The sequence below is a fragment of the Falco rusticolus genome, chromosome 8 (genome assembly GCF_015220075.1).
Source record: "Falco rusticolus isolate bFalRus1 chromosome 8, bFalRus1.pri, whole genome shotgun sequence".
Lineage (NCBI taxonomy): Eukaryota > Metazoa > Chordata > Aves > Falconiformes > Falconidae > Falco > Falco rusticolus.
In genome coordinates, this window is record NC_051194.1 from 64,269,983 (window position 1) to 64,293,422 (window position 23,440).

The 23,440-nt window shown below is 41.9% G+C and overlaps 1 long non-coding RNA gene across 2 annotated transcripts; it reads left to right on the forward strand.

Moving 5' to 3' along the window:
- The first annotated feature begins 13,125 nt into the window (after window positions 1–13,125).
- LOC119151921 lies at window positions 13,126–23,175 on the forward strand. Of its 2 annotated transcripts, XR_005105609.1 has the most exons (5): window positions 13,126–13,951; window positions 17,277–17,382; window positions 19,675–19,768; window positions 20,334–20,474; window positions 21,850–23,175. It is a non-coding gene; the product is annotated as an uncharacterized LOC119151921 (long non-coding RNA). The 2 variants fall into 2 exon arrangements; XR_005105608.1 differs by having other exon boundaries at window positions 20,334–23,175.
- Window positions 23,176–23,440: the final 265 nt, after the last annotated feature.

Below are 23,440 nucleotides of genomic sequence, written 5' to 3' on the forward strand. Positions count from 1 at the left end.
GTGCGTGTGTATCTATTTGGAACTTCCCACAGGGGTTCACACTGCTCACCTTCCCTGCACTCCTGATGTAAATACAGGTGGGCTGTAGGTCCTTTCTAAGAAAACAGGTTTGGTTTCACCAGGCACTTGAAAGAGTTCTGTTATGTCTGGAAAACAAGAGAGGAAAACTATAGTCTCACCTTCTGTTATTTTTTCATGTATGATAGCTTATATATGTGCACTCTAGTTTCTTGCTTTCTCAGAACTTGATGTAACAGTTACATTTTCATTGCTCAGATCCTCCACTCTTTTCTTTAAGCCTAAAAAAAGCTAGCTGTAAAGCAGCTGTATAGTGCTTTCACAGTGTTAGGGCACACCCAGAGAGGAGGTCTGATGGGCAAATGTAGCTGGTAAAAAGCCAGACTAACTTGAAGGAATTCCAAGTTAAACAGAGACTCTTCAACAAATTCCCATTGGGCTCTGAACTGGTTAGAGCAGGACGTGTGAAGGGCAAAATCATGTCTCAGCACTCAACAGGAGCAGAAGGTCTATAAACCCTGGAAAGTAGTTGCCATTTCTTGCTCTTTCCTTCCCATTTCTGGTCTGAAAATCAAGGCCCCAGTCTCCTGAGGAACAGAAAGATCACTGGAAATTCTCCTGGTGCACCTCAGTGGTGGTACTTTACTACAACTGATTCCAATTTTTTAATGTCCCCTGCAAAAACTAGAAAATGTTCACCTTCATTAAATATAAAATTTTTCAGAGAGACAGAAAGAGATACCAAAGAATGAGAGGAGGTGGGAAAGAGAATGTTGCTCACTTTTCCATTTGGGATTGGGATAGCTGAGTCTCACTGAGCTCTTCTGAGTCCTGCTTCTCTGCTTGGTAATGAAAAACAGGGCTGGAAACGATGGCTTGGCGATAGCAGCACTGCAGCTGGGAACTGCTCATTGCAAACAGCTTGTGCCAATATGGCGCTGCGGAAAAACCCTTCAGTACCTTTCAAGCATTCCTTATTTTCCTTCCCTCTTCTCCGCTTGCTCTTGCAGTCTGCTGCTGGGAGGCCTTGTGTGTCCTGCTTTGTGTTTGGCCTCCTACTCCTGGTCCTTGGCTCTTCTTTCAGCTTATTCCAAACAACCTTTCATGCCAATCTAATAAACACTAGACATCTAATTTTAGAGAAGGAATGATCCCAGATGCTTTTCTGATTTGTTCTGTAATACATTTTTCTTGAACAGAAGTTTTTTTCTTAATCTTCCAGAAGTGATATAGCACTTGGAAAAGCAGCCATGTCTGGGCCTCCCTTACCTGCTGTTTCTCATTTCCGTGAAGTGAATTATAAGTAAAATCACATGACAAGGTCTTTAATCACAATCTAAAGGTTAATACCAAGGGTTTATGCTCTGCACTTCCCTTAAAGCTTAGCAGAAATACTTGATTCCTATGCATGATACAATTGCTGTTCTATGCCAGCTATTGCCCGGTTATTACTGGCTTCATAATAAAGAATCACATGGTTGGAGATAAAGCTGAGCTGCGACATGGCAATGCATCTCTATGGAAGGGGAAGCCTTGATAGAAAGCCCTGTTTAATGATGTAAATATTCTCAAAATTTGCTTTAGGAGGCATTCTTGCTTTCTTTTTATCAGCCTGAGATAAACGTCTCCACACCTTATAAGGAGTTTGCCCAGGAACTAGTTCTCAGTGCAGTAAATATTTGCATGCTCCCAAGTAAAAGTGAGCTGGCGTTTGGCTGAGGCAGGGACAGAGCTGTGTGGTGTGCGGGGCTGCAGGTGTGACAGCGGGATGGTTCGGCTCTGCAAGCCTTTCAGTTCAGCTGGGCAAGAGAGCCCTGTTGGCCAGCGGGCACCGGTGTGGCCCACCTGTGGCTACCTGTGCTGTGTGACAAACAGCTCAGGGAGTCACCAGCTGGGCCAAGGTGGTGAAGCCCACTTTATTATGATATGACAATGTCAGTCTGTGACCAGCTGGACACACTGAACTCCTGGTAGTGAATGTAAGTGTAAACACCCTGCACAACTGGCCAATGACTCTATTATGTCTTTCGTGGAGATTTTTTACCAGAAAACTGAAGACTATTCGCTTTGCCTTCCTCAAGGGAATTTGTTGCTGTGCATCTTTGATCTGCTCATTTGGAAATGTGATGTTCAAGATCAGTTGTCTCTAGGTAAGTCCGTATATGTGACTTCTGTAAGTATTTTCTATGCATATTTTAAAATCAGGAAGCAGGAAGAACATCTTTTTCTCCTCACACCCACTGCCCAACAACAGATTGAGAAAGACAGATGTACACACACACACTTACAGTCCGTTCCATACAGTGTTTCATCTCTGTCTCTCTAATATCAACAGTGCAAGGTTTTCTGTGACACAGAACAACTGTTTAATTACTAAAACTGTATTACTTCTGTATTTTTTAGCTCTGCCCACCCCATTGTAGATTAAAAAATTAAAGCCCCTGGCACAGGTCCCTCCTGGGCCTGGCCTGCTGTATCATAATAAGTTTGGCTGCTAAACGTGGTGGAAGAGCAGGGAAGAGTGTTGTAGCTCAGATAAGCCTGACAATGATTAGACAAGCAGTGCTGACCAGTATTACCCATCACACTATCTAATACTTCTTGGCTTTGCCTGCAGGACGTGAGGGAGATGTCCAGGATAGCTCTGAGGAGAGCAGCTCAAGCATTAGAAGCTGTAGCTGGGGGCTGATCACACCAAGTGACTGCCCTTGTTTGGGCACCTTAGCTAGTGCACTGGGAGCTAGTATGATCCGCTCTCCGTAGCATTGCCCTGTTTCTGTAGGCACACGTTTTTTTCTGCTTGCCCATTTGTCTCCATCCACCTGTTGTCTCTTACTTACACTGAAATTGCAAGCACTTTCAAGCAGGAATGGTCTTTAGTTCTGCTTATGCCTCACTAAACATAAAGGGATCCTAGACCCAAGGATGCCACTGCAATAGCCATAAATGTTCTTACTGGAAGTCACAGTTAAACAAAAGGTTTTAAATGTGTTTGTTGTGGTGTGATTGTCTGGCTTTGCTTCTAGATTCTGTATGAGCATAAGTCCTAACCTGCTACCGTGTTGTTTGAAAACAGACACCAGAGACCCTCTTGTTGCAGACTCCAAGAAAGTGCATTGCTCACTGTCTTGAAATGTGAAGCCATGATGGGAAAGTACAATGCAAGAGTTGTTTTGGTATTTTGCATGCTTCTGGTGATGAATACTTGGGGGTCTGCCTTACTTAATTGGGCTAAAGTGGAGTTCATCCCCATCAAGACTCCACAAGCCTTGCTGATAGTTTGTTGTTCCCTTTATTATTCCCTCTGAATAGCAAGATGCAGTAGTGACATAACACTGAAGTTTTAACTCCTTTGTACAGCAGTTTTTACTCCCCATCAGCAAAAAGTTTTAGAGCCACCACCAAGCAGAACATACCACTTTCATGTTCAGTGAAGGCAAAAGATTTCAGCAGCTGTGAAAAGCACACCCAGTCGGTATTTCATACGCAATATGAAATAGAGATAACTGTTATGATAGCCAATGCAATAGTGATAATGTAGATGAATGGGTTACAATCAACAGAAATGTATTCATAAATTGCTTTTTTGATGGTTATGCACATGCAACATATGTTGAATGCCAGTAACTGCTGAACGTCTAACCTCTACTTGTGCCCAAGATAACAAGACCTTTTGTAACGACTAACTCCCAGCAGCGTGGAGAGTGCAATTTGAAGCTTGCCAGATCATGGGCTATATGTGTTGTTCAATCTTGTCAGACAGAAGTGTGAGGCTAAGATCTGACAAGAGTGATGATACCAAGCTAAATATTCCAACTGGGGGGGGGGGGGGGGGGGGGGCGGGGCGGGGGGGGGGCGCAGGGCGGGGGGGACACACATCATGATTTTATAGCTATTTTATAGCTGTGTGGGATCTAATTGTATTTTTTTTGTCTCCTACCTGAACTCACACACGTAAGGATTACATTTTTGTTGTTGACTCCATCTTCTCAGCTGAACTTACAGCATCTGTGCAGAGTCCTTACAGCTTGATTCAAAATCAGCACAAAGTGATAAAATATTTTTTGAAAACTTTTTCTTTATTTTAATGCCTGTGGTGTCTTTTCACAGAGAATTTGCAATGATTTAGTAGCATCCTTATAACTAGCATGATCTAGTTAGCTTTGTAAAGAGATGTAATAAAAAGACAAAATTGCATAGTCTTGGGAAAAAGAAAACAGGGGCTTTCAAGTACACAGGAAGGCTGAGAAAATTCTGTTTCTTCCCCGTTATATCAGCTGGTTTAATGAGAGGTGTAACTTCTCCAAAACCTGTCTTGACTATAATCACCGCAACCTTACAGAACAAGACACATGTTCCAGAAGGATGTCTTGGAACATCCCTTCTTGCATTTCTTTCCAGAACTAGAATTTCCTGTTCCTTTGTTTATATGCAGTATCCCTGGGAATGAAAAAGCCTGACCTTCATTTACAAAATAGTCATTGATGAAGTGTCTGAGCAACAGTTAAAAAAAGAAAAAAGGTACAGTGCATGTAAAAGGTACAGTGCATACTTTGATGGCTAGTCAAACAACAAATCCAAAAGAGTCTGTCTTGCCAGGTATGTGTCATTCTAGTCTCACTCTGCTGTCACCCCAAAGGATCAGTTGGGTTTGTAAATGTACACAAATATCGGGGAGTGGCAGACTCTCTTGCAATATACAGCCCCTCTAACCTCTTTGTTCTCATTGCCTGTCAGCCAGAATCAACAGAGTATAACAAGCCCTTTCATTACATTCATTTTTCTCTTCCATTTCAGGGTCCTCTTTTTAAGCCTTTTTTGGTTTTGCTGTAATGTTAAGCTAATTCTATTGTAATTCAAAACGTTGACAGGCGTTATGCTTCCTCTGTAGGTTTAGAATTTGTGGGTGAATAGCGTGTCTCTGTACCACATTTAGCTTTGAGCTTTGCTGGAACAGACTGTTCCATCACGTCAATTTTTTTTTCTCCTAGACCTCACCTTTCTGCCCATATGAAATGCAAGCTGCTTGCTATTTCATATCTTGCTCCTGTATAATGAACTAATTCTCTTCCTACGCTGTCTTTCTTCTACTGTCACATCTTTTCTGCGCTGCTGTGATCCAAGCGGAAATGGCTATCTTTAAGCCAAGTGCTGTTCTTGATTGCTGCTGTGTGTTTAGGGTAACTATGATGCTCTAGTGACCTGGGATCTCTGGAGGAGACCATGGAAGGAGATGGTCATGGCTCCCAGGGAACTGAGAGGCATTAGATCTGCATCCTATGTTTTGATGCCAAACTGTGGAAGGAGATTCTAGATGTTTCCTAATGTCTCTGTTTTCTTGTAAGCAGTAGCTGCAGTTGCCATGGATATGTGTTGTGATCTTGAATGGAAGGGGAAGTGGATGAGAAGGCACATGCCATGGCGCAGTCTGTGCGTTTAGACAGCAGTCGCTTCAGACTGCTGTAGCCAGTTAGACCCAGACCCAGCAACGTGAAGTCCAGACTTGTCTGCTGCATGGACGGAAAGAACATGGACAAACAGCAAAGAAGGACTGGCTGAACATGCTTTGTGAGTGCCAGCTGGCGGTGAACACAGCTCAGGAATCAGGGCTCAGCGGACCTGCTGCTCAGCAGCAACGTGCACAGCCCTTCCGTGACAGTACTGTGCTGGGAGCAGGCTCCGGTCAAACACCTGGAATCAGACTCAGCGTGTGCTGCAGCTGAAATGGAGAGCACAAATATGTAAAATGAAACAGCGCATCTGAATTTCCTCTGCTTATTCATAATTCTGTTCAGAGGGACAGAACTTTTTTCCTGGAAGAGGATCATCTTGAAACTTGGGTGGAAGAGAAGTGCATGTGCACTTTCCAAACCATCTCCAGATTCAAGTGCTGATGGGGCAAGTAGATAGCTGGGAATTTTATTTCTTGGCTGGCAAAAGGCAGACACCTGAGGGATAGCATAGGTAGTAGGGGTCTTGAAGAATTGCTTGTAAACCTGACTGCAAGGAGGTTTATCCAGCTGGCTAGACCATCAGAGGTGTATACATTACTACAGTTTTCCCAGTAGCACTGCGTTTTTCAGTGCTTAGTGCTCTTTTGTAACCATGTTTATAGCTGATTTTCTTAGAATAAAAAAATTTTCTCTGAGAGTGAGACCTGTGCATCTTTAGATATGTTTTCAGGCATTGAACAAGTGCTCGAGTGAATAGCCATGATTCTTTTCTTAACAGGTGTATTGATGTGCTAAGAGTTTAAGAGTTTTACTGTTTTCTCCACAATATGCATTCACATTTCTTTGTCTAATTTTTTGTCAAAGTACCTGCCTTGCCTATTCTCTTTGTGCTCTGAATTGGATCTGTGCTCTGAATCTCTGCAGGAAACACAGGTTTATACAGAGGAAGTTATTCATATAGGTGTTTCATGAGAATTAGGCTCACATTCATATTCTTTAAAATGAGAGGTTAAGGCTTTGGTGGTTTTATCTTCCCAAGCATTAAATGAAACATAAATTAAAAAGACTGCTGAAAATCCGATGGAGATTTTGCTCTTCACAGAAGAAAAAAATCTCCATAGGATTTTCAGTAGCCTTTTTATTTTCTTTCAATGGTGTTTGACGCCTTGTGAGAGATCCTGGCTTTGCTAAAATCAACAATGGGCTCCCAGTCTTCAGTGACAGTGAGGTTTACCCCTGCTGTGTTGGGATTTTTAGATGTTAGCTTGATAAACAGGTTGTGTAATTCTGAGTTGCCCAAACTCTTGTTACCACTTCAAGCTTCAGGTTTATATGTCTATCTTCTCTGCAGGTTTTTTTCTAAAGACGTACAACTTCATGTCATGACAGCTGTGCCTTTTCCATCTCTGGACTCCTTTGGATGAGCAGTGAGGAACTGGCAGGAACATCCTGTGGCAGCTGGTAGGCTTTTTTTAATAGACTGTCTCCAGCTTCCCAGTACAGCCTTTAAAGTTGGGGGCACTCGGTCTGGAAAGCCTACCCTCAAGGCTTTGCTGAGATTTGTTCTTTCAGTGAGTGGGTACCATTTCACCTCTGAGACGTGCCTAGTGCCCATGATGGCTCCTTGCTTTGGAGGGTGTTGGCCCTGAGCCCTGGCCACTGGTGTCAGTGAGCCTGGCAGATTTCTCTGTTTTAACTTGGAATGGTGCCTCCTTTGGCACCAAGCATTACAAAAGACAATTTTCTGTTAGAGAAACAAGTTGTCCCTGGGACACTCTCCTGCAGCTGTGCTCGTGCTGATCTTTCTTTTCCTCTTCCATTACCATGGATATTTGGCAGGCCCTTGAAACTTCTGGGCACTCACTCCTCACCTATCCTGGAACACTACTTTTTAGGGTTGGGATGCTTTGGGAAGGACCAAAGCACTCAGGGGTCCTACAGATACCATGTGTCCCTGTGTCACTGTCCCTTCCTCCCCATGTCCCCAGTGTCTTCCCATGACACCCTCTCTCCCGTCTGTCCCAGTCCTTCCTGCATCCTGCCTACTACTTCTTCCTGACATGCTCTAGCCACTGCTGCAGCATCACCCGGGTCCCCCAATCCCACCAAGTCCCTGTGCCACTCTCAGCCATGCAAAGGTGATATTGAGGCTGGGCTCATCACCCACAGCAGTGAGTGCAGTCACAGCTGGGTCAGCACCTCCATATCACCACCCCGTCCTAGAGTCAAGGACCCTAGTGTCTGGAAAGGCTGAGGACCCGGGCAACTGGGGTACTGCTGACTCATGGAGACTCCCAGGACGGAGGCATTTGGGAATGCCAGGGACCCCACCATCTGGGGCACCCATGAACCCACAGGGAACCAGGTGTCTAAGAGACCCACCGACCTGTGCACAGCCCAGGGACCCAGTCATCTGGGGGCACCCGTTCCACCCCTGGATTTGTGCAGCTCATTTTTCACAGTGTATCTTTTTATAGAAAAAACTTGATATTGCAAAGAAAAAAAGGGATATTAGTAAATACTAAGTTGAAGAATGTTTCTGTGTGCCTCATACAGTATATATTTCAATTGACTCACTGCATTCAGTAACAAGTTTTGCCAGCAAATGGACAAAAATCTTCTATGTGAAATAGTTCAGTTCTAATAGTTAAAGATCTGTCATGTTTCCATCAGATGAACCGTTATTGAATTAGGCAAGGATATATGCACTGCAGTATTTAATATATAATGAAACTCTTTCGATGACGATGTGAGCTGAGATTAAGACTGCTAATGTAATCACTGACAGCAGAGTCTCTGTGTATGGAAAATAGTGCTTTTGCATTGAAACTTTCACTGCTGCTAATTTTCCCATGAGGTTATTATACATGCAGGGATCCAAAAAAGGCCATTTTCCTGGAGGCAGAAATGAAACTGGAAAAGCTTTAAAGGCTGCTGGGCAGAGCACTGTGGGTCTGACTTTGCTGACAGAAAAAAACCCCTGACTTCGGAAGGAAGCACAGTCTGTGACTTTTTATTGGAAAAATCAGTCAGGTGGAAAACTCTTGATCAGTCATGCCCTAGCATTGCCTCAATTGGATCCGACCATCTTATTTCCCAACTCCCAGTACCAGTTTCAGGTGTTTGGGGGGAGAATGGTGGTTCCTTGCTGGGAAATGGATGACCGTCATGGTGTTGCTGAGGTGGGTGGTCCTCTGCCCCCAGCAAACTGATGGCTTCTTAAAATTACTGCAGATTTCTCCAGAACAGATTGTATGGTTTCGTACGAGTACTGCATCTGCTTAATGTTAAATAAATTTTGTGTGTACCTCTGTCAGGAGACAGAAAAAATAAACAGGCCCTAAGCAGGCAGAAGGCTATATTTAGGTCTAGGCTGAGCATGCCCTCTGCCTGCCACATGCAAAAAAACCAAACAAAATGCCTCTTCATTTCCTGCTGGAAAGTTATATATAGTTTTTTCTTCATTGTGTTTTAAAACTTTCAAACATGGATACAGTCTAGTGTCAGGCAGCTACATGGTCCTTCCTCTGTGACAGCCCCAGGAGCACACGGTGTTACTTCCATGCTGTCTATTGCCATAGGGCACTACCATGCCCAGGGAGTTGCCTGATGGCCGGGGCTGCCCCCAGGCTTCCCTGGGCCCTGGCTGGGGTGGTAGGACAGACCCTGGCTGTAATGCCCTGCCAGCCCCGGGGGGGTCCCCCGCAGCTCCTGGCGCAGTGCCCTGACACATGCGGTGTCCAGTCCACTGTAAGACCCCTTTCAGCATTTCAGCTGCTAGGAAAGATTAATCCACAAGCCTTAGGCTAAAGGGGAACACAGAGGACTTTTCTGATTCCTGCTTAATGATTTTTCACCAAGAGCATAAGACTCCCTTTTTAAATAGGCATCATGTCTTGGGTACAAAGCCTGTGGAGCGTGTCTGTGTTGCAGTGGAGTAAAGAAGTTCCTCAGTCAATTTTAAGTGAAGTGTGTTGGACATCACAGAGGAATCTAGCCATGGGACTCAGCATGGGCTAAATTTACCCTGCTTCTCTGCACTGTGGCCATAGTCTAGTTTAGAGGTTTGAAAAATGGTCTGCAGGTCTGAAAGCTTCAGGAACAGCCTGGCATTAATCCCAGGTTCAAATAGGAAGCAAAGAGTGCCAAGAGACATTGGAAAAAGAAAAAGAGCTGCTTGCCACCAGCACTTAGAGGTCTTTAGCTCTTCAAGAGGAGATTTGACCTCCTGATGAGAGCAGAATTTCATAAACTGCTTTCCAGTTTTACAATTGCATGGCCAGGCAGGATCTTTTGTTCCCAGCACTTCTGAAGTTGCTAAAAAAATGCCAGTTATTGAAAGCCTGGGGGTTTTCTCCCCTTTTGCCAAGACAGACTCTTGTAAGCAATGCTGAGCCTAGGTACACTGCTCTATCAGGAATGAAACTGCAGCTTATCATGAAATGGAGAATCACAGCATACACCTTTCTGGGGAAGACAGTTGGAGAGATAGGGGAGCAACTAATTTTCTTTTAAAGCTTTTTTAGAGCAGTCTGTCATCTCTGATTTTCCTTTCTATATATTGCTTCCTTCCATGTGCAGACTATGCATAGATATAACTGGAGAACCACCAACTCCATGAGCCCAAACTGTTTTGAAACACATAGCGTGAAAGGCAGGTTGCTCAGGTCCCACTTAATGCCTAACACAAAGGAATGCTTCATGACCTGCTGTTTCAGGAAAGGATAATTCTATATTAAAACTTTCAGTACATGATTATGACTCACTGGGTCATCTGTGTTTTGAATGTAGCAGATTCTGTTGTGTGGGTACATACGTGGTGTATATATCAGTGAGAAAAAGCTAGGGTTGACTATCTAACTACTTCCACGTCTCTTGTCTACAAACTAGACATCTTTATAGTTGCTTTACCTGACGCTAAGAATGCAGTAAATACTGGATGGTGGAATTGGGAGCTTTCTACACAGCCCATTGGGGAAGTGACAAAGAGGTTTTGTGCAACCAAATGCTTATTTCTGGTACCCAGAAGAATGCAAGTCTCCTAGCTGAACTGCAAATTCAAAACAGACTATGAATGACCAAGGGGATGATAAAATTTCTTTAGCTAGCCAGGTAAAACACCCAGGTCTTTGGTCCCGGTCTGTGGTAAAAATGCTGCTTCGATTCAATTGTCACGTAAATGGGTATAAATCAGGAATATCTCATGTAAATCTTACATCTGTGCTTTGCCTTCTGGTAGGTCTCATGGGCTCAACAGTGATGTGATCTAATTTAAACTGTCATTGAGTATTTATTCAGAACAAGTTTTACAAGAGTACTCTAGAGCACTTCTCTATTTGAAAGGAGAAGGTAGGTTAAAAGAAAGGTAATTTACAAGGAAAAGTCAAGGCAAGAACACTCAGCATGAGAGCCTGGTTAGACACGTGGCAGTGTTTAATCCTTACTGTTACTAATCCTGCAGGCCAGGCTTCCCACGCTGGGAGCTTTTCCGTTTTTGCTCCTGGACGTACTGACTACTTACAGGACAGAGAAGCCCCAATATCTTAGTTTTGTGTTGGCTTAATAGGAACAGTGTAAAGGACAAGATGCAGCATATGTTAAAAGAATATGCCTGTGGGCTCCATATGTCATGCAGCTGGAAGGCTGCTGCCTTGTAAAAGTAATAAGTAATATGGCCAAGAGACAACCGTTACGATCAGGCATATGGGCAGCCAAGTGAATAGTGCTGCCAGGAGGAATGCCTACAGTGCAGCAGTTGGGAAATACTGATTAAGAAGTCCTAAAGTGGCTGCTTGCCCCTGACGAGACATTTCTGCTGAAGCAGGCATCTTTCCAGGCTGATAGTTTCTAAATGTGCTTTCAGGCTTGTGCATTTTGGATGCATTTAGCTGAAGCTGGTTTGTTCGTCCTATCTATATCTGCAATACCTCCTATCATACCCATCATTTCATCTTATCATCACTCTCCTGGGAATCTTCAGTTCCTCAACAGAACTGGCTGGAAACTGCCCCCCCCTCATGCATCATTTCCTGAAGAATTCAATCATCAGCTTAGCAGGAAAGGCTGAAAGCCAAAAGCAACAAATAAGCTAAGCTTTATTTTGGTAAAGGGAACACTAAATGTATCTGCTGCTTTTCTTCTTTTGTCTTGCTTTTACTCCTCATCCTCATTGTATGTGAAAGGTGAGGACGAAATTTGCCTCTGTCAGACACTGCATGCCGTTAAAAAAAGACATGTGTCTTGTAAGATGTTTTGTGGTGTGTTTGATAAGGGTTTTTATATTATAGTTAAGAATATATTCGTGTCAAATTGCTGGCGATCTGATCAAAGCTATCACTTTGCAATCTTTTGCTTTTCTATGTTTTTTTTCCCATTACAGTCCCAATACGTTGTTGCTCAGAAGTTTTATTTCTTATTTTAAATAAGCTCTTGGTACAGTAGTACCAGCAACCTAAAAATAAAGCAAGTTGTTATGCAAGGGTCAACAATGAATATATGATCTATTTATTGCATTTAGCCAGTATTAGAGCTTTATCACAGTAATATTTGATTGTTGTGAGAAAAGTAATATAATGTTTAAGATTAAATGGAAAACAGAACTGAATAACATTGCTGTTTCTACAAAACCATGTCTACTTCAAAATAGCCTTGTGATCTTGACTGCATCTCGTTCAGCACAGTCATGTTCTTGATGCATAATACCGCTGTTGGCTCCTCAGGGTTATTTTGTTGCACTCAAGAGTAGTGGTGCTAGCCCCTGGCTACCAGAAGTGTCTGTGAATAATTTTGTTGTGTATGTGGCCTTTTCAGGTCTCCAGTTAAGAGAACTGTTAAATCTACAGGATACTCTTAGCCATTGACAGCTACAGGACATTGTCCTGATCAGAAGAGGCAAGTTCAGAATATGGTTGTTTTTGCTGCTGTTGTTCTTGATTAAACTTCCTTATGGTAATCATGTCAAATGTCACTATGTGAAGAAGGTGAAGGAGCTGATGAAGTTAAATTCTGAAATTGCTTTGTCATCACAGAAGGGTAGAGTCACTGCAAATGTTCTTCATGAAAAACAAATGGAAGGCCTGTGTTTCTTCTCCCTGGTTTTGCTTGAGGTGGAGTAAATCCACTTGCATGGTGGCAGACATGAGAGAAGGACAAGAACCCTGGCCAACAACCCCAGAGAAAATGTATACCAACACTTAAAAATTAAATAGTTGAGAGTTGGTTCCTGCTTGAGGAGACTTAAGACTGGAACTTAGTGACAAATGGTTGTGAAAGCCACTGTTTCCCCAAGCAGCGACGATGGCCTGCTTTACTTTGTCTTTACTGACATTTACCTGTTTGGGTTTGTCAAGTGTCTGAATGACACTACAGCAGACAACTGCTAGTGTCTTCTACTCTGTGCAAAAATCTTTTCCTCTTCAACTCCTGAGTTTCAGAGTGAAGCTTTTCTAAGCTAAGAGCACAGAGTTCTAAAGAACTGTATGTATGTTAGTGTGTATATCAATACACACACATACACATAGAAAAATATATACATATATAACACAAACTCATCTTTTATTAATATTCTGGTACCTGTGAATGCTGATGATACAGGAAGATGTAATATGACCTTATAAAAATCATTTATTAGTACACAGTACAGGCTCCCGTCGCAACTCAGATGTTATTTGCTAATTAACAAAACTAAGTTTCCCAGACACAAATGGGAATTAGTGGGGCTTAACTGCATTTTGATTTTGGGTTGTTTAAAAATTTTCCTGACTAATCTCTTCATTACAAGTATCAGATGTTCTTCAAGGTTAGCTTGTGCGATGCAGCACGGAAAGCAACTGAATCTGCTCTCTGATGCCAGTGACTCTAGAGCCCCTGGCCCTCTTTGGTGTGTATCTACCGCTTTGGAGCACAGGTACCTGCAGTTGCGTGGCTTTCATTGACAGGTGTATATGAAACGAGATGTGTTTTTTAATGTGGTTGGCTTAGTTTCATTTTGAGGGGTTTACAGTGTTGATCTCAAATCCCAGCAGAGTTTATACAATGTGATCATACTGAAATGAGAATTGGACAGAAGTGAGAAATTTGCTTATTCAGAGATCCAGCTGTCAAATGCTCTCGAAGTTTCTCTGCTGGATGTGGATACCATTGCTGGGAGCACAATAAAGAAGAAATATTTGTGTTAGGAATTATGCTGTCTTTAGTCAGCATCTCTTTCTAACTACCTCATGAACTAGAACTTGCTCCATCGCTGCACGAGCTCATGAGTGGATTGGCATTGCAGCAGTGAGTCAAAACATTACAAGGCACTTAGAGTTGCCCCTCTGGCTAAATGGCTAAAGCCATTTTAAGAGAGAGAGGGTATGAATGGGACCTACAGCAAAGGTCCTTTCTTCTTTGTAGATCACTGAAGAATGGAGAGCCTCACCCTGCCTGTGTGAACTTGGCTATCGATCGACATAGCAGCAGGACCTGGGGTTCCTTGCAAGGTAAGGCAAGTGCTTTGTAATTCTTTAAGCGGTCAAATGCACGTGCATGCCCATAGACAAGGGGGTAATTTTAAGCCTGACAGAACAGTCTCGAAGTGTCAAGAATTGTGATACATGACAGAAATGAAAGATGGGAGAGAGGAAAAATGGAGACAATCCCATAAGAGAGTGACAACAAAGTCTCTTTTGAGTAAAGATCTTGTGATGATATGAGGCTCACAACAGGGATAGTGTCACTTCCACCACCACCTCTTCAGGAGCAGATTTCCATTCATATCCTAGCATTTGGCTCTGCCAATGGCACCTTTTTGTATGGAATAGCTGATTCTGGAGAGCAGAATATGTTGTGCTGGTATCAGTCTTCATACCAGGCACAATGTATAAAGGAAATCAATTTATGCTAGCAAAGCAAAGAGTTAAGCTCTGGATTACAAAGACAGAGGCACTGCTTTTTAAAGAAAGAAAAAAAAAAAAGGAAACTCAAACTTTAAGTACATCTGGCACTTACACTTCGGTTTAGTGTATCTGAAGCATCTCTCAGCTTCAGAAACCTCAAAAGATTCATTCAGAACATCTCCAAGATTGTGTTTTTCAGTGGGCTTCCGTCCGTTTCTCACCATTATTTGAGACACAAGAATGTTCTCCTTTTTGTTGAGTACCAAAGAAGCTTTAAAATCTCCCTCATTCAGAACAGTAAAAAATAAGTGGTTACCAAGGTAAAAATATTATTGGCAGCTCTTTGGCCATTTGGGAACATATCTGTGTTCTGCATATTCTGCAAATACTGCAGCTGATGAGGAAGATAGACTACGTTTTTTCAGCCCTATCTAGCCCTGTTATGTAAAGGGGAAGAGAGCACAGTTTTCAGATGGTGTTTTCAGATGGACTTGTCCTTCTAAAAAGCCACAAGACATCAATTACAATTATTATTGGAAATCTTGTTGTTTGCACAAGAAAAGCCACGGGTTTCAGTTTATATTAACATCATGGAAGTATTCTGCATCATCTTCTGAATGATAACACTCTTAACTGTCTTATAATTAAAAACTCCTGAGGTTGGTGGCAGCAGGAAGATAAACTGGTTGCAAATTAGCTTGTCTTCCCTGTAAACCTTTAGGCATGCCAGCACCATCTTTAAAACATAAAATACACATACGTGTTTGTAGATTTTATGCATTGTTTATTCATCTTATCCTACAACTAATAGGCCTTAGTCAGCTATTTAATGTTCTGTGACCCCTTATTCTTGCATTCCAATGTCACCTCTGTCAGACTGTTAAAGATCAACTTGACAGTTATTTTGAAAAACAGAACCTAACTTCATTAACCTCTTGTAAGGACACTTGATGTTAAAATATACTATTACCTAGTTCTAAGCCTAACATGGTGATGCACTTCATGGTTTGTTGCTCTTAATGCTCTATTAGCCGATACAATTCACCCCTTCTTATAGTAAATGAAATCATTATATATTTATTTGACTCTTGGGTCTAAGGTCCAGGTACTCTGATGTTTGTTATAGAAACTAACAAAACGTTTTGGTGGGCCCTTAAAACCTTAATTGCTTTCTATTTAGAGATGTCCATTAGCCATTATTGATGAAAATGCTAAAATACCAACCATGCTTCCATATCCCCAGTGAGACTGAAGCTGGGCAGTTCCCCATGTTTCTTGCTAATATTCAGGAGAGGTCTTCTCTCCCATAGTAAGTTTTCCTGTATAATTGGTCTCAGCTGCCCAGTTTGGCCTCTTAATGATTTCAAAGGTTTTATGATTTAGTAACAGAAATTAATAAAACAAGCCTGATACCAATTTCAGCCTAGGGCTTTCTTTTCCTCACTGTGCACCAGTAGTGAAGTTGATTGCTTTTCTAGCAGTAATATTCTTCCTAGGCATCTTTTCTAGGGAGTGCTGTAGAGTTCATTGCTGTGCTCTGAATTTCTCTTATTTGTCTAGGGACTTTGGGTTTTGTGAGGGTTTTTTTGGTTTGTTTTGTTTTTCTTTTGGTTCATGCAAGACCTTAGCTCTAGGCTAAAGTCATATAAAAAAAAAAAAAAGGAAACTACAGGCGTCTTATTTCTCAATGTAATTTTACTTTATTAATTTTTGGTGCTGATGGAATCCCAAGCAAACCCTTTATTTGATCAGTTGAGGGGAAGAAGAAAGAGGTAGAGGGGCACCAGCTGTCAGTTGGAGTGCCTTTCCAAAAAGCTTTAGACCAAACTTAAAGGAATAGCCATGTAGACAAGAACAGTATTTCTCAGTAGGTGCAGTTCTTTGATTTGTCTTGAGATGTCCCCTATGACAGGAGTCTGTGAGAAACTAGTCTGCCATCAGTTGTCAAAACTGCCTCTGAACGATGAAATGGAAAGGGAAAAGCTCTCATTATCTTGCTGCTCATCTACATCTCTTTCTTTTTCCTTTGATTCTTGTGGTCTGGCTGAGCTGGGGTCATCAGTGAAACTCCTGTCCAAGGTCTGGAGATGGGCAATGGGTTCTGTGTTGTTAATTGCATTGACTCTGAAAATGACGTCAGGGACAAATATCCAAATGACGATCTCCCATAGTAAAGCCCCGGATGACAGGGATAACTTAAAGGTCACACAGCTATGCACAGACACCTGAGCTGGGTTAGCTTATGGTATCTGAGCCACATGGCACTGCAATGTAGTGCACAGGTGTTTCCTCATTCTAGATATATCAGAAATACAAAGCAGGCATAAAACTAGAGAGGCAAGTTATCTCTGTAGAGTGCTGATGAAACTTCTGCAGAAATTCTGTATCTGCTTGTGGTAGACTTGCTTTTAACCTACCAGGAGTACAGACCTTGAACACCATAAAAACTCTCTTGTCTCTCAGTTCTGGGGAAATACATTCGTCCAACTGCCTCCTGAGTTCATGATGTACAGAATTCCCTTCCTTTCTATCTTCTTTGAAGTATCCAGTTGAAGCATGACAAGGGTCTGTGTCAAGAAGAATCTTGCTTTGAAATCATTAGATAAATCAGATTCAAATCCCGCTGACAGCTCTGATACCTCTTTCTCTTCCCTTGGCCTCTTCCTCAAAGGCAAATGCCCTGAATCAGGATATATAGCTTTTTGCTTTATCTGGAAGAATAATACGCAGGCCTGATTCTTTTCAGAGTAATTGTGGGCTGTATCTCAGGACTGGAACACCAGTTCCATTGCCTGTATACACTAAGAAATGACTGCAGCACACAAACAATAGAATTTGTATGCATCTAATTCTGTGATTAATCCTTTTATCTCCTAGAATTTAATGATGGAGAAGGTTTTTTTTCCTCATGCATATGCTATGTTTGCAGGTGACTGTTGTGAAATAGAGTGAAGCTTCCAGTGCAGTAGCACACTTGTGTATGTTTGGATTCAGATGGGAATATGCATATTTTCTAGATGTCATCGTATCTCCAGGTAAGAAATCAGGGTGTTATACCTGCTCTCTTTGTTCCCCCATTCCCCAACATATTCCTGTATGACATAGCACTGGTCAGAGTAACCCAGACTGATCAGGAACCAGTTTCAAAACACTTCTATGGGCATGGACCTTCAGAGGAGCTCAGCAGTCTCTGTTAGCAGCAGTGATGTGTGTGGAAGCAGAGCTTGCTGCCAGTTCTAAGCAGGTTGACAGCAATACTGGTGACAAAAAACTCTGTCATTTTAGATACGAACCTTCCAAAAAAAACAATTCTCAGCATTCTGAGCTCACAAAACACTCAAGGTTGAGACAGTAGAAATAGTTTCTATACCTTCCACTCCCACTGCCAAGAAGGATTCAAGCCTTGTGGGAAACTCTCTGAATTGATCTAGATACAGAGCTGGGCAGACAGAGAAGGTGAATGGTGTTGGCAGCTGGGGAGGAGTGCCAGTTAGCTGTTCTCTTCCAGACTTTCACTGCTGCACAGAGCATAGTGTCCCCCTCTACCACTTAGTAAATTTATGACATCACCAGCTGTTACCAGGGAAACACAGAAACTACAGATTTGGATCTTGGCAGCTAGGTGCAAAGAGGAAATGTCCCTCCTTTGGGGGACAAAAAGGAAAGCTGAAACAAATTCCAGAACAGCTTTGAACTGGAACAAAGTTGTGGTAGGTTAATAATTCCAAAACAAACAATTAGAGCTGCTGAATTGCTGGTGGTCCCTATTATGTCACTTACAGAAAACAAACATGGGAGATTAAGTGCAAGACTTCTAACTTCATGCAGCTTAAACATATCCTTCAGACATAAGATCCTTACTGTTGACTTACAATTTCAGTTCTGATCAGTGGATTTAACAAGTTGCTTTTAGAGATGTGATATCCTCTGACCAATTATTTTTTAGGAAGTGCTAATAATTGCTGCTTCTTGAGAAAGTTTGCTTGTGTTCCACAGCAAAGAAAGTATGTAGTGTTGAGTTTTGATAAAAATGTGTGCAAATACCATTACTGTTGTGATGAAATATGTGCTTTTAATAGCTTTTTTAAAATGTGGGTTTTGTGAGAGTTGTTGTCTTTAGACATGCATTTTATAGCTTTTAAGTGCTTGAGATTTTTGAAGTTGCAGAAATCACATTTTTGTCTTTTAGTAACATTAGCTGATGTTTTATTTATGTTGCATGTTTAAATGAAAACACTGCTTTTTAAATGGTTTATTATTAAAGTATTGAGTAGTTGAGACTCAGCTAATATTAGCTCTCGTACAGGCCTGTTTGATTTCATTCACATTGCACACCTGCACATCGTGTGTGTGCTTGAGTTACCTACAAATGCATGCATCTTTGTTGCAAAGGCAGATGGAGCAAGCTTGAGTGAAGACTCAAGCTAACTCGAGTCTGGAATTGTAACAACTACTTTGTCTCCATTCATACCTGCAAGGCTGTGGGCTATATGTGGCTGTGCTTCCACCTGGAGATCCCATGTAAGAAAGGCAGAAGCTGCTATGCTCACCAGATGTGTGGGAGATCTGAAACGATCTGTGTGGAATGTTAAAGACCTGTATGCATCCTATTGGGCTCTCTCTCCGCTAAGGAGCAAAACTGTTGAAAAAATCCCCATGTTGCTAATCTGCTGTCAAATACAGCCATTGTGGAGGTTCTTATGTGGACATTGAGCAGCATGCCTAGTACTGTTCCATAACTGTCTTAAACAGCAAGGAAACATGTTTAATCTGATTTTTATCTTCCATATCAAAAACCGGACAAGATCTGCTTGCCAAAAAATCAGTCTGTCTTTCCCCTGTTTTGTTGGTGGCCTTGGATCTGGGATTTCTATGCCACAAGATCAGTTTGCATACAGTCTGGATCTTGTTATCTGGAGCATGGTTCAATGTCCCCCATTGTGTCTTCTTTCAGTGGGATAATGACCAAGGAAACTGCTGAGCCATGGATGGATTGCAGGGATATGTCATGAGAAAGCCATTTAGAGTCATCTGCCCACATGCTGTGATCCTGGCTCACATTTTCAAAGAAAAGTTGCAGACGGAGGAGATCATGAGTGCTCCAAAGAACTTAGCTATGTATGCAAGTTCCTTTTTTTATCCTTTGGAGTGAGTCACTTTGAAAGGCTCCTTTTTTGGTCCTCTTTAGTTAGACTGCTGGTTCCTTTTGCTTGCATGCCCAGTCACAGTCCCGAAACTTATGTCTGGGGCTGCAACAGCCATTGGGGCTGTTGTTTTTCTCTCTGGAATGGTGGAAATGTCATCCTTTCCCACTTTTATTTTATAAGGATATGAAAGATTATTCCAAAGGAAAGAATTTACTGCTTGGGAAGATTCACGTACAACCAGGATGGGTCCCCCATGCAGACTTTCAGGTTGGAGGTATGCTCTGGAATTCCCTTGGGGAGGAGAACATTTTGTTTTGTGTGCTACATTCATGGTGTTTGCAATCTCTGCCATGGTTTTAGAATTAGGTACACTCCTGTGGCCTGTGCACCCAATCCCAAGTACACTCTCCAAATGCTAGCTCCTCTGGAGCTACTCTGAAGTATCCACAAGGGATCAGGAGGAAGTACTGTGGCCCTGCGTGAGCCCCACACAGGCCTTTAGGAAAATAAATTAATATGACAAGCATGCGTTAATCTAACCAATACATAGCATTTATTATTTAACATACACCGGCACTTGTAATTGTAAATTACTACAGGGCACATTCACATTTGTGCTGATGTTCTTCCTATATGTGGTGTGGAGTATGGAACAGGAGGGGCAGTTTAACAGGGCACACAGGGACAGAAAGACAAGGAGCTCCTATATGATGCTTTCTTCAGCACAAACATGTCCACTCCTGGACTCAGAGAAAGGGGAGTGAAGGGAACTCAGTGAAGAGTATCCTTAGACAATAAATTAATTGTCTTTTTCATGTTTTCATCCTCCTTTTTCTCAGGAGGCAAATGGAAAGAATTTTCCACACCTAAACCTGAGAGTCATCCATACTACACATGTGTTTATCGAATTCAGCTGGATGGAAGCCCTGTCCCCTGAAGAACACAGCTGTGAAGAGCCAGAAAACAGATCATTACGTCAGGTAACTACATTGATGTGAGCTGATAACAGAAATGGATGCAGAAATGATTCTCTGCCTTCTGGACTGCACTGTGATGGGAAAGATGGTAAAGAAAATTTTTGCTGTGCAGATTATGATTAAGATAGATAATAAAAGTCCTTCTAAAGATGGCACTGTCGTTGTCTTTCTCAACATTCTGATGTACGTTGAGGCGCGGTTGCTGACTAAAGTGGCAACACAGATAATCAAGTTTTTAAAGGCCCTAGTTCATAAATCTAATAACAGCACTAGGAGAAGCTGAGGTGTATTCTCTTCCTACTAGTGTATCATTAACGGAACTGGTATCACATTTTCCTTGTAAAATGGCTAATTCTGCAGTAGGGCTGAAAAAAAGATATGGTTTGACTTCCAGGCTCCAGTGGGCTGACCATTAGGAAGGAAGCCTTCCTGCTGCCTTCACTAGGAAGAAAGGGACACTGCATGAGAGACACTTTTCAAAGCAGTGCCTCATCTTCAGCCCTATATTGAGGGATTTTGTGGCCTGCAGCTAAGGGATACATAGTGGTGTCATTCAGAAAGGGGATGCACTGGCTGTGAGCTGACACATGCCAGTTTTGAGTTGCCATGCTCCCCAAAAGGGGCTTTGCCAAAAAAAGGTGAATTCATCACCTATTAGAACACATTTTGGCTGTACTATGCAAGCAATTTAGTAGAGTCTTTGCGTATGAGTACTGGCAGTCTCTGAAACAAAAGCAGCAGGGTTGCTTTGTGTGCACTGAAGAATTTTTGCTATTGACTCCTCTGGAGTCACGGTTCTTCACCAGATCCGTGTTCTGAAGGCCTAAAGTGCTCTTCAAAGGGCTACTGCAAATTTATAAATCATAATCACAGTCCTCAGTTGACATGACAACCAGCACCACTCCTGCTTAGGATCTAGCCCTGCAAACCTGTAACCCTCTGTCTGTACCACGCTCAGTACTCACCCCTGAGACTGCTTTAACCCTACCTTTTTTTTTAGTGGAACTTTTGTTGACAATGAAGAACATCTTTTTTAAAAAAAGCGTTAGAAGGAAAATTATATTCCTGGGTACTTAATGTTTCTGTGTTTGGGCTTCAGACACTCTGGGACATGCTGATTTGTTTAATAGCTACAGTCCTTGCTGGAATGTTTTTAAATTGCCTAAACATTCCTACTAGTTTTACGGGTTTATAATCTGTTTTTTTTATGTTGGTACAAATTTGACAGTGTACTTTCCAAGCTTCCATTAAATAGAGCCAACTTGCTATTGATAGAGGAATATCTCTGAAATAGCTTTCTGATGTCTTGCAGTGGAAGACTTTTCATTAACTCTGATTAGAAAATGAAAAACAACCTACCGTGTATTTCTTTTTTCAGTTCTTACTGTGCCCTAATGCCTGTGGGACTCCTGCTGGTGGAAAGGGGAAGAGAGTGAAAAAGTCCAGGGATAATTTAATGGAGAAAGGAATGTATTTTCACTGTGCATTGTGTTTGCCAGTTACTGTTGTTATGCGGCCATCAAAGATCTCAATGCTTTGAAACTTCTCGCTTAGAGGCTGCAGTATGTTGGTGCTTTCTTTACATAACTACGCTTTACCAGCTCTTCAGGTGTCAGTGCTGCTTTAAAAATCAGTATAGAAAACTTTTGTAACTACACCATCTGTTTTCAGTTTTCCTTAATTTGGCATCAGCCAAGCTGCTACAGACCAGGTGGTTAAAAGGGACAGAGGTAAGCCTGCTGCATTTTGGGGATTTAAGCCTACCTTTTCCCCCTGTAAATGCTGACCTTTTCAAAATGAGTTTGTTTCCCCCACCCCCTGCAAAAGTGGAACGTAAAGCAAACAAAAAATGTTCGCTACTTTTATCAGTGGAGCCTAATTCCATGCATTCTGGCTGCTTTTCACTGACAGAAAAAATATTCCAAAACAATTAGAGCTTGGAAATGACACTCTGTATCACTGTAACAATAACAGCTAACTTTGCCTTTTGCAAAATATATATTTTCTCAAGGAAATTTCAACCTAATATGCCAATCACCAGTTATGATGACCTTGGGAAAATCTAGCCTAAAGAAAGTAGTGGATGTTTGTAGCTGTTTTGAAATCTCCTGACTGGAGCAGTTTCCCAATGAGGAACGTTGTGCTTGTGTTACACCTTGTAGTGGGGTTGTCTCACTCGCCCTGTCTACAGCCTGGGACCTGGAGACTCTAATGAGGGAGCATGGGCAGCTTCAGTCCCCTCTGCTGAGGAGCTCCCTGGGGAAGGAAAATGTGCTGCTCATCAAAAATTGGTGTAACCATGGTCTGATTATCTGACTGATTACAGGACTAAACAGAGTTGGGTGGGTACCATTATATGCCGTGTATACTGGTTTCCTCTGTTCCCAGTAGCCTGAGCCTTGGGAACAGTTAGTGAGATGGTTGGGAAGCTTGACGAGCTGCTGAATTCTTTCTTGTCTAGTTTTCCTTGTCTAAGTTGCCTCAAATTATCAATGAACATTCTTACGCATACAGATGACAATTTTCATGCTGAAAATGCAGTTAGATACTTCTCAGGGTTTGCGGCTGGTTGAGCACCAATGAAGGAAATCCAAATGGATTTTGGTAACTGAGATGGGAAAGGAAAGTATCTGGAAATGCCATTTCTAATGCTTTCTGGAAGATATTTCCATCAGACCATGCAAAGAACTCTTGTTATATATATTATGAAAGAAACAGAAGAATATAAAATTTTTTAAAAGTCTTTTAAAATTGAAACTTTTTGAGAGCTTAATTAAATGTACTGTGAGAAAATTGTGTGGCTCACAGCTATTGACTTGAGGTTTATAGATTGTTGCTGAGTCCATGAATGAATAAAGCTTTAATGTCAGAATCAGTAACAATTGTCCTGTGCATCCTTTTATGTTGAAGCAATGAGAAAATATATACTCAGATTCCACATATATAATAAAAAGGAGCTTTTTGGATTG